Genomic DNA, 10,811 nt, shown 5'->3' on the forward strand with positions numbered 1-10,811 from the left:
ATGATTTTCCCTAATCTACTTACATTTTGATGTGTTACTTTCCCCTTCATTTTAACGTTTTGAGGGTATTTTTCAGCCCCATTTTCGAGGGTACTAGCTTGAGCCACACCACTGCCGGTCACCAATGAGGCTCTTCGGCTATCCCACAGACTTCGCCTCCAATACTCCGACCAAATAAACGTGAGTATGGACATTCTTTCCCTGCTAGAGGGATGTGTCCACCAACTAGAGAATAATAGTTTGGTAACTGTAGATGTGGCGGGCACACCTGATAGTGTTGGCTGTAGCTGACCTACTCGTCCTGTTAGCATTAGCCCCAAGAAGCTAGCTAACCCCGATGAGCCTGTTGAGATGCATAAGATTCACTCCTTTAGCTAGTTCCAGTCCTACTCAGTCTACTGGCTCCCGCACGTTAGTCATAGGTTACGCCATCACTCGTAACATCAAACAAAGAACCCAGCCAATGTAATGTGAATTTCTGGGGCCAGAGCACCCGACATTGAAGCTAGCCTAGCTAGCTAGCTAGTGAGCTGAGCTGTAATTGGCCTAAACACCAGTGTGGGGCTAACAACACTACCTACTCGGATATAGTGGTACATGTTGTTAGAGGTTAGGAAAAGAGCACAAAGAAGAGTCACGGCCCGGGTATAACCTGCCGTCCATACAAACCTCTATTGCCCAGTTCATTTATTCTGGTCGAGGTAAAACTTCAAAATGGTTCAGCGCTGGGCTTTTCTCCACTTGGTTTAGAACAACGCCCATGCAGTCGTGACGTCATGCAGTCGCCAACCAATCCTAGCTTCAGCCTAGTGTCTGGGGTCCGTTCGGTCTGCACCCCGAGAACGCGGCATCCAGAGACAGAGCGTGCTCCACATTCTACAACTTTACTACTGAACGTGTTGGCTATTGCTAGGGATGCGTCAGTACATCCACCATATAGAATGTGTCAGTTTTACTTATATCAAGTGGCACGCACACTACCAATGCTCTGAGTTACCGAAGGTTCTGGGTAGTGGAGAGCGCGCCCGGAGTGAACTTCCCAACGCGCCCTATGTTGACATGGTGTGTGTTTGTTGTGTAATTGTCTCCGGCCCCTTGCCTGCAAGCCGCAATAATGAGAGGTTTAGCAGATTATTCTCGCTTCACAGGTGGCTGGCTAGCTTCTGTAGCAAAAAGAGACTGTAGTTTGAACATAACTGACCTTCGTTCTGGAGGACTCAATGCAGCCCTATGGGTGGCACAAGTCAGTGCAAACTGTAGGCCGGTCCCAAGCCCGGATAAATGCAGAGGGTTGCGTCAGGAAGGGCATCCGGCTTAAAACCTCGCCAAACAAATATGAGCGTTCATCCAAAGAATTCCATACCGGATCGGTCGTGGCCCGGGTTAACAACGTCCGCCACCGGCGCCGTCAACCTGCGGGGCGCCGTTGGAAATTCAGCTACTGTGGGTCGAAGTCAAAGAAGAAGAGGAGGTGGAAAGCGGGTTCTTCGGCAGAAAGAGAAGAGGAAAACACAGAGCCTAGAACTGAATGTGGGGACTTTGAATGTTGGGACTATGACAGGAAAATCTCGGGAGTTGGTTGACATGATGATGAGGAGAAAGGTTGATATATTGTGTGTCCAGGAGACCAGGTGGAAAGGCAGTAAGGCTATAAGTTTAGGGGCAGGGTTTAAATTATTTTACCATGGTGTCGATGGGAAGAGAAATGGAGTCGGGGTTATTTTAAAAGAAGAGTTGGCTAAGAATGTCTTGGAGGTGAAAAGAGTATCAGATCGAGTGATGAGGCTGAAATTTGAAATTGAGGGTGTTATGTGTAATGTGATTAGTGGCTATGCCCCACAGGTAGGATGTGACCTAGAGGTGAAAGAGAAATTCTGGAAGGAGCTAGATGATGTAGTTCTTAGCATCCCAGACAGAGAGAGAGTCGTAATTGGTGCAGATTGTAATGGACATGTTGGTGAAGGTAATAGGGGTGATGAAGAAGTGATGGGTAAATACGGCATCCAGGAAAGGAACTTGGAGGGACAGATGGTGGTAGACTTTGCAACAAGGATGCAAATGGCTGTAGTGAACACTTTTTTCCAGAAGAGGCACGAACATAGGGTGACCTACAAGAGCGGAGGTAGAAGCACACAGGTGGATTACATCTTGTGCAGACGATGTAATCTGAAGGAGGTTACCAACTGTAAGGTAGTGGTAGGGGGAGAGTGTGGCTAGACAGCATAGGATGGTGGTGTGTAAGATGACTCTGGTGGTGGGGAGGAAAATTAGGAAGACAAAGGCAGAGAAGAGAACCATGTGGTGGAAGCTGAGACAGGACGAGTGTTGTGCAGCTTTTCGGGAAGAGGTGATACAGGCTCTCGGTGGACGGCAGGAGCTTCCAGAAGACTGGACCACTGCAGCCAAGGTGATCAGAGAAGCAGGCAGGAGAGTACTTGGTGTATCTTCTGGCAGGAAAGGAGAGAAGGAGACTTGGTGGTGGAACCTCACAGTACAGGAAATCATACAAGGAAAGAGGTTAGCTAAGAAGAAGTGGGACACTGAGAGGACCGAGGAGAGGCGAAAGGAATACATTGAGATGCGACACAGGGCAAAGGTAGAGGTGGCAAAGGCAAAACAAGAGGCATATGATGACATGTATGGCAGGTTGGACACTAAAGAAGGAGAAAAGGATCTATACAGGCTGGCCAGACAGAGGGATAGAGATGGGAAGGATGTGCAGCAGGTTAGGGTGATTAAGGATAGAGATGGAAATATGTTGACTGGTGCCAGCAGTGTGCTTGCTAGATGGAAAGAATACTTCGAGGAGTTGATGAATGAGGAAAATGATAGAGAAGGGAGAGTAGAAGAGATAAGTGTGGTGGACCAGGAAGTGGCAATGATTAGTAAGGGGGAAGTTAGAAAGGCATTAAAGAGGATGAAAAATGGAAAGGCAGTTGGTCCTGATGACATTCCTGTGGAGGTATGGAAGCATCTAGGAGAGGTGGCTGTGAAGTTTTTGACCAGCTTGTTCAATAGAATTCTAGTGCGTGAGAAGATGCCTGAGGAATGGAGGAAAAGTGTACTGGTGCCCATTTTTAAGAACAAAGGTGATGTGCAGAGCTGTGGCAACTATAGAGGAATAAAGTTGAGCCACACAATGAAGTTATGGGAAAGAGTAGTGGAGGATAGACTCAGGACAGAAGTGAGTATTTGCGAGCAACAGTATGGTTTCATGCCTAGAAAGAGTACCACAGATGCATTATTTGCCTTGAGGATGTTGATGGAAAAGTACAGAGAAGGTCAGAAGGCGCTACATTGTGTCTTTGTAGATCTAGAGAAAGCCTATGACAGAGTACCCAGAGAAGAACTGTGGTACTGCATGTGGAAGTCTGGAGTGGCAGAGAAGTATGTTAGAATAATACAGGACATGTACGAGGGCAGCAGAACAGCGGTGAGGTGTGCTGTAGGTGTGACAGAAGAATTTAAGGTGGACGTGGGACTGCATCAGGGATCAGCCCTGAGCCCCTTCCTTTTTGCAGTGGTGATGGATAGGCTGACAGATGAGGTTAGACTGGAATCCCCGTGGACCATGATGTTTGCAGATGACATTGTGATCTGCAGTGAAAGCAGGGAGCAGCTGGAGGAACAGTTAGAGAGATGGAGGCATGCACTGGAAAGAAGAGGAATGAAGATTAGCCGAAGTAAAACAGAATATATGTGCATGAATGAGAGGGCTGGTGGGGGAAGAATGAGGCTACAGGGAGAAGCGATAGCAAGGGTGGAGGACTTTAAATACTTGGTGTCAACCGTCCAGAGCAATGGTGAGTGTGGTCAGGAAGTGAAGAAACGGGTCAAAGCAGGTTGGAACGGGTGGAGGAAGGTGTCAGGTGTGTTATGTGACAGAAGAGTCTCTGCTAGGATGAAGGGCAAAGTTTATAAAACAGTAGTGAGGCCAGCCATGATGTATGGATTAGAGACAGTGGCACTGAAGAGACAACAGGAAGCAGAGCTGGAGGTGGCGGAAATGAAGATGTTGAGGTTCGCTCTTGGAGTGACCAGGTTGGATAAAATTAGAAATGAGCTCATCAGAGGGACAGCCAAGGTTCGATGTTTTGGAGACAAAGTTAGAGAGCGCAGACTTCAATGGTTTGGACACGTCCAGAGGAGAAATAGTGAGTATATTGGAAGAAGGATGATGAGGATGGAGCTGCCAGGCAAGAGAGCTCGAGGAAGACCAAAGAGAAGGTTGATGGATGTCGTGAGGGAAGACATGATGGCAGTTGGTGTTCGAGAGGAGGATGCAGGAGATAGGCTTACATGGAAAAGGATGACGCGCTGTGGCGACCCCTAACGGGACAAGCCGAAAGGAAAAGAAGAAGTTCTGGAGGACTCCTGGTTTGATGAGGGCAGAGGGCCTTCACCCTAATGGAGTAGACACCATCAAGCTTTCTAGAAACATAGATTACTGTTTGAGCTTTCCATGACACTTCACACTAGAGCAAGCCGGATAACACGTGATTAAGGCTAGCTAGCGCTATACTGGACTCTAACAACACTCATAGTCCTATATGTAGAAAAGAGCGATATACTATACATTCTGACCCACTATCCACTAATGCATTGCCACTAAATGAAGTGTCTCCCCAAAACTTTGTGCGTTCAGATGTTGTGCGTCCCATAGAGAAGGGAGGGGGCGTCGCCCTCATCTCCGAATCCATTCTCAACCATACCACGAGCACAAACATCAAATTTAAAACATTCAAGGTTCTCGTCTTGCAATTATCTACCGCCCCCTGGCCCTTACTCCTGCTTTTTAGATGAATTCTCAGAATGTATTGCTGACTTGGTGAGCCACGCAGACAATATATTAATCATGGGTGACTTTAATTCATCCATCCATTTTCTGAGCCGCTTCTCCTCACTAGGGTCGCGGGCGTGCTGGAGCCTATCCCAGCTATCATCGGGCAGGAGGCGGGGTACACCCTGAACTGGTTGCCAGCCAATCGCAGGGCACATACAAACAAACAACCATTCGCACTCACATTCACATCTATCAGAATCATCTTTATTTGCCAAGTATGTCCAAAACACACAAGGAATTTGTCTCTGGTAGTTCGAGCCGCTCTAGTACAACAGACAGTCAATTTACAGAACACTTTGGAGACATAAAGACATTGACAAAAAACAATTGTGCAAAAAGATGCAGAGTCCTCTAGCACTTAGAGCAGTTCGAATGACTAATATTGCAGTAGTCCGGTGCAATGACCATTGTGCAAAGGGTGCTGAGACTTCAAAGAGTGTATGCGGTTTAAAGTGACGAGTAGTGCGATCATCTGGGACAATGTCGGTTGTGCAAATGTTACAGATACTCCTCAATCAGTGTGCAAATGGAGCAGATGCTACTCTGGCATGAGTGGCCAGAATATGCAAATAGTGCAGCATGGCGAGACAACGACAGTGAGTGCACGAGTAATACGTAATTGGCCCCACAGAAACGTGACAACGAACTCAAGTCAAAAAATTGCCAGCTTGTTGTAATGGAATTATAGGTTAGGTGTTTAAGAAGTTGATCGCAAGAGGGAAGAAGCTGTTGGAATGTCCACTAGTTCTAGTTTGCATTGATCGGTAGCGCCTACCTGAGGGAAGGAGCTGGAAGAGCTGGTGACCGGGGTACGGAGGGTCCGAGAGGATTTTGCACGCCCTTGTCTTAGTTCTGGCAGCGTGCAAGTCCTCAATGGTGGGTAGGGGGGTACCGACAATCCTTTCAGCAGTTTTGATTGTCCGTTGCAGTCGGAGTTTGTCCTTTTTTGTAGCAGCACCAAACCAGACTGTGATGGAAGAACACAGGACCGATTCGATGACCGCTGTGTAGAACCGTCTCAGCAGCTTCGGTGGCAGGCCGTGCTTTCTCAGAAGCCGCAGGAAGTCCATCCTCTGCTGGGCCTTTTTGAGGACGGAGTTGATGTTAGTCGCCCACTTCAGGTCGTGAGAGATTGTAATTCCCAGGAACTTGAAGGTCTCGACGGTTGACACAAAGCAGCTGGACAACGTGAGGGGCAGCTGTGGCAAAGGATGCCTCCTGAAGTCCACGATCATCTCTACAGTCTTGAGCGTGTTCAGCTCCAGGCTGTGTCGGCCGCACCACTGCTCCAGCCGCTCCGCTTCCTGTCGATATGCAGACTCGTCACCGTCCTTGGTGAGGCCGATGACAGTGGTGTCATCTGCTAACTTCAGGAGTTTGACAGTCGGGTTCGCTGAGGTGCAGTCGTTCGTGTGGAGAGAGAAGAGCAGCGGAGAGAGGACACAACCTTTTTTAACCCCCTGAGAGGGGCCTACAAGGCCCTTCCCCTCACCCACCTCAGCGCCTCAGACCATCTCACTGTTATGCTAATGCCACCTTACAGACCACTGGTTAAAGTCTCCCAACCAATTAGGAAACAGGTACGAGTGTGCCAGAAGGGTCCCTTGAGGCATCTCAAGACTGTTTCACCACCACAGACTGGACCATGTTCAAACAGGCTGCCACCTACAACCCCATCGCAGACTTTCAAGAGTACACAGAAACTGTTACTGCCTACATAAGCAAGTGCATGGATGATGTCACCATCACGAAGTCCATCACCGTCCGTGTTAATCAGAAGCCATGGCTGTCTGGGGAGGTCTACAGACTTCCGAAGGTCCACAACCTGGCTTTTAGATCTGGGGATGAGGAGGGCCTGAGGACAACCAGAGCCAATTTGTCCCGTGGCATCAGGGAGGCCAAGTGGCAGTACTCCAGGAAGATTGCCCACCCCTTCAGTGACAGCAGTGACACCAGGAGTCTGTGGCATGATATTCAGACCATTTCAGACTATAAACCTTCACCACAGACCTGCAACAGCTCCACTTCCCTGCTAAATGAGCTAAATGACTTCTTTGCTCGCTTTGAGGCACACAACAGCACCCCTGCACCCCCCCCCCCCCCTCCCCCGGTGACCAAGTGCTGACACTGACCCGGGACAGTGTGAAACGCTCTCTCGACAGGATCAACTCACAAATTCGAGTTCTGTTGGACTGTTCAGCTGAACTCACAGATGTCTTCACGGACATCTTTAACACCTCCTTGAGTCAGGGTGTTGTCCCCACGTGCTTCAAAGCCACCACCATCATCCCTGTCCCAAATGAGTCGTCTCCCTCCTGCCATAGTGACTACCGTCCGGTTGCGCTCAGTCCCATCCTGATGAAGTGCTTCGAGCGGCTTGTCATGCACCACATAAAGTCCTCCCTCCCCCCCTCCTCGGATCCCCCGGACAACAATTGGATCCCACGGACAACAATTTCTCCCTAAATGTGGAAAAAAACAAGGAGATTATTGTGGACTTCAGGCGAGTGGACTCCCAGCATGCTCCCCTGAACATAAACGGTGCTGCGGTGGAGAGAGTACGCAGCACCAAGTTCTTGGGCTTCCTCAACATGCTTCCTTTATCCTCATCTGGATGAGATGAGTATCATGATCTGGATTTCTTTTGGGATTTACTCTGTAACAGATCATTTTTACCTTTGGGTTTATCTGGAGTTTTTTTGTTCCTGTGTGCTCGTCATGTCTTTGCCCCCCTTCTGTATCAGCCGATCAGCGCTCTCCAGCCACTCGCATCTTGTCCAGGTGTGCCTCATTGTCCCCTCACTCTGTTTGCAGGCATGGGCACACATAGCCACTAGGTGGTGCTCAAGGACCTGCCCTTTTGCCCTGGATGAAAAAAAATACTATTTTTGCTGCAGCCCATATTTTTATTTTTTCCCAATTGTGTTTGACAGGTTATAGATGAACTAATAGTGGGAAAAAAGTTTAAGAATGATTTATTTTTATATTTTTGTAAATCACAAACACCTGCCATTTGAACGGGGGGTCGTTAACTCGTTATATCCACTCACCTCCTTTGTTAACTTGGTTATTATTGACTGTGTTTGTTGTGTTAACAGAAATAAATCAAAAGTTAAAAACATACTTCTGTTTTTTTTTTAAATTATATATATCTATATATTATTTGTATGAATCATTTTGGCGATGGATGCCCTTTTTTGCTGGACCACCTGCCCCCAAAAATGTCTGCGCATGTGCCTGATGGGGCCCATGACTTCGCCCTTCAAGTTCTCCCTAAAAATATTTGGTTTGGTATGATAGACATCTTCCTTTGACCACCCCCAAATAAAATCATTCACATTTTTGTAAGGCAATATATACGAATTAAAAACGCATCCATCCATCCATTTTCTTTCTTCCTTTCTTTCTCATACTGACTCTCATACTAGCATTTTGCCTACTTGGTATATGGATAACATTATCACTAAAGCAAGAAACTTAGTTAACCCTTCATCTTCCTCCAAACAAATCCAAACCTCTACACTTACAATATAATTTGGAGCAGTTCATAATCCATATCTATCTAATAACATGACAAAAACAAAAACTTTAAATAAAATACATGATACTCACCAGAGATGCTGATTATTTATAGCTCATGAAATCCCTTGCTTTTCTCTGCTCCTCCGAGCTATAGTTAGTTAACTAACTGTGTAGTTCGAGCTAGCCAGTTGTCACACTCATTCATGCTACTCTGGAAGTGACAGATAAATCCTTTTCCAGGCTTAAACAAGCCAGCCAGGTACTGTGTATGTCGACCTATCCTCACAATTACCATTTTCTTTCTTGCAAGGTACGCCTTGAAAAGGAATTTTTAATCATCTCCGACAGTCTTTCTCCTCCATCACCCAATGCACAAATCACAAGACTAAAAAAATGCTGATGTCACATTAAGCCTCCCAAGTTTTGAGAATCTGAAATTGGATTGGTTATCAAAAACAAAAAACACCCATTGTTCATAGTTTGTATGTGTCATGGCCAGCACTCCCGATTCTGAAGGCAGATTACATTGACGTAGCAACACAAAGAAGCTGAAATCTGACTCGATGAAAAACAAATAATAATAATGTAACATCCAAACTACTGACACACGATTAGAAATGAAGACAATAGACTGTTGGATGTAAATGAATACAATTTAATTTTAGTTGCAAATGTCAGTCAGTGCTGATAGTGCTTAGGCCAGTAGAGAAGGCCTGACTGTGCCCTACTGTAACACACCGTATCCTCGTTTCTATAAGAAAGAAAGAATATGAGGCCATATTCTGGGACTGTCAACAGATATGAGCTACTCAGCTGTTTCATATTACGTCTGTCATTCGTCCGTGGATCGTGCTTCTGCACAGTAAAAAGGGGATTCATGCCAGCCGTCCTCAAGGTGTTAAGGGGGTCAAAATGGGGAGAGGGTAAATGCGGCGAACAGAAGTCTGCCATTAGACTGCCTGTCTGCATTACTGCGGTGACAAGGTTAAAAGCCTGTAGTCATATGGATTGACCTGCCAATATGCTGCATGTAATTACTGTGCAAATTAAATATTGCAGGATTTTTTGTGAGGCTAACAGAAAAAGTGAAGGACTTTCTAGTAGTCTTTGACTGTGTATGTGTGTGTCTATCTGTGCAGCCTGGTAACAAATGGCCCCCGGCCCACTGTCCTGGATCATACAAACGTTTGTAAATAACTGTCATGCAAATGGGTCTTCTCCATACCCCCAAAATTTCCATCAGACAAGCAACAAGAAGGAAACGCATTTGCTTGCTTGTATACTGTTTAGGCTTTGAAACTTTTCTTTCCAGACTTTGTTTCCCGGAACTACAAGAATTCAGTCTGTCAAACAATGTAATCCCACGACAAACCATTGGTCATACAATTTGGAATCAGTAAGGTTGTTCTTACAGATTAAAAGACTGTACAAGATGTTTGCCCATTAAAACAGTATAATAATGGGAAATAACTAAATAAGCAAATGAACTACTTGGGCAGCAGAGCGTAATGATTAGCACGTCTGTTTTGCAGGCCAGAGGTTCTGGATTCGAGTCTGTGCTCAGGTAGTGTTTGCATGTTGGGATGTGTGTGTTTTCTCGCAACACTTCCTCCTCCATGAACGTGTACCGTAGGTTAATTGAAGACTCTAACTTGTCCATTGACGGGAATGCTTGCTCGCCTGTATATACCTTGCGATTGACTGGCGGGTCTACTAAGTTAAGACCATGGGCTCTATTTTCGTAGCCGGCGCATCTGCAGCAGAGCACAAAAACTGGCATATCTTGATTTTTTGTGCAAGCGCAAGGCTCACTGCACATGTTGGACAACATCTTCATCAAACTCTGTATGATCTTTTTTTTTGTCATCCACCATATTATGAGAAGAAAAGTGCTTCCCTCCTTCAAAGGCAGAAGATCATGACAGAATTTTCTTTCCTGCTCTTCTCTCTGAGGTAAACCTCGATACCAGGGGTGTCAAACAAATGTTTGTCTCGGGCCGCATTGTAGTGACGATTTCCCACAGAAGGCCGTTAGAAGAGCGAAATGTTTCATCACCAACTCATATTATTACGAGTACACAACAAATTGAGGGATAGCTAGTTTTGAAATCAGAAGACAAGGATAATAGTTTGTTCAAGTATTGTTTAAGTTACTGTAGATGAAGGGTTTGGTAACAGAAAAATGCAATATCTCAACATTATTGTTTATTATGATGACAATTTGGAATTTGGGTACAGATTTTAGCAAAAATCCCGGAAGTTGACGAGCACGATTTGCTTTCGCGGGCCACATAAAAGGATGTAGTCTGCACCCATTTTGGGTGGGCGCGTCCAGCCGTGGTTTAATAGGATAATCTCCATGACAGCTCAGCTCTTTGTTCCTCTTCAAAGGATCATCAAAAAGGAAATATCAACCTGATCTTTTACTACCAAGATTAACATCCTC

The sequence above is a fragment of the Phycodurus eques genome, chromosome 4 (genome assembly GCF_024500275.1).
Source record: "Phycodurus eques isolate BA_2022a chromosome 4, UOR_Pequ_1.1, whole genome shotgun sequence".
Classification (NCBI taxonomy): domain Eukaryota; kingdom Metazoa; phylum Chordata; class Actinopteri; order Syngnathiformes; family Syngnathidae; genus Phycodurus; species Phycodurus eques.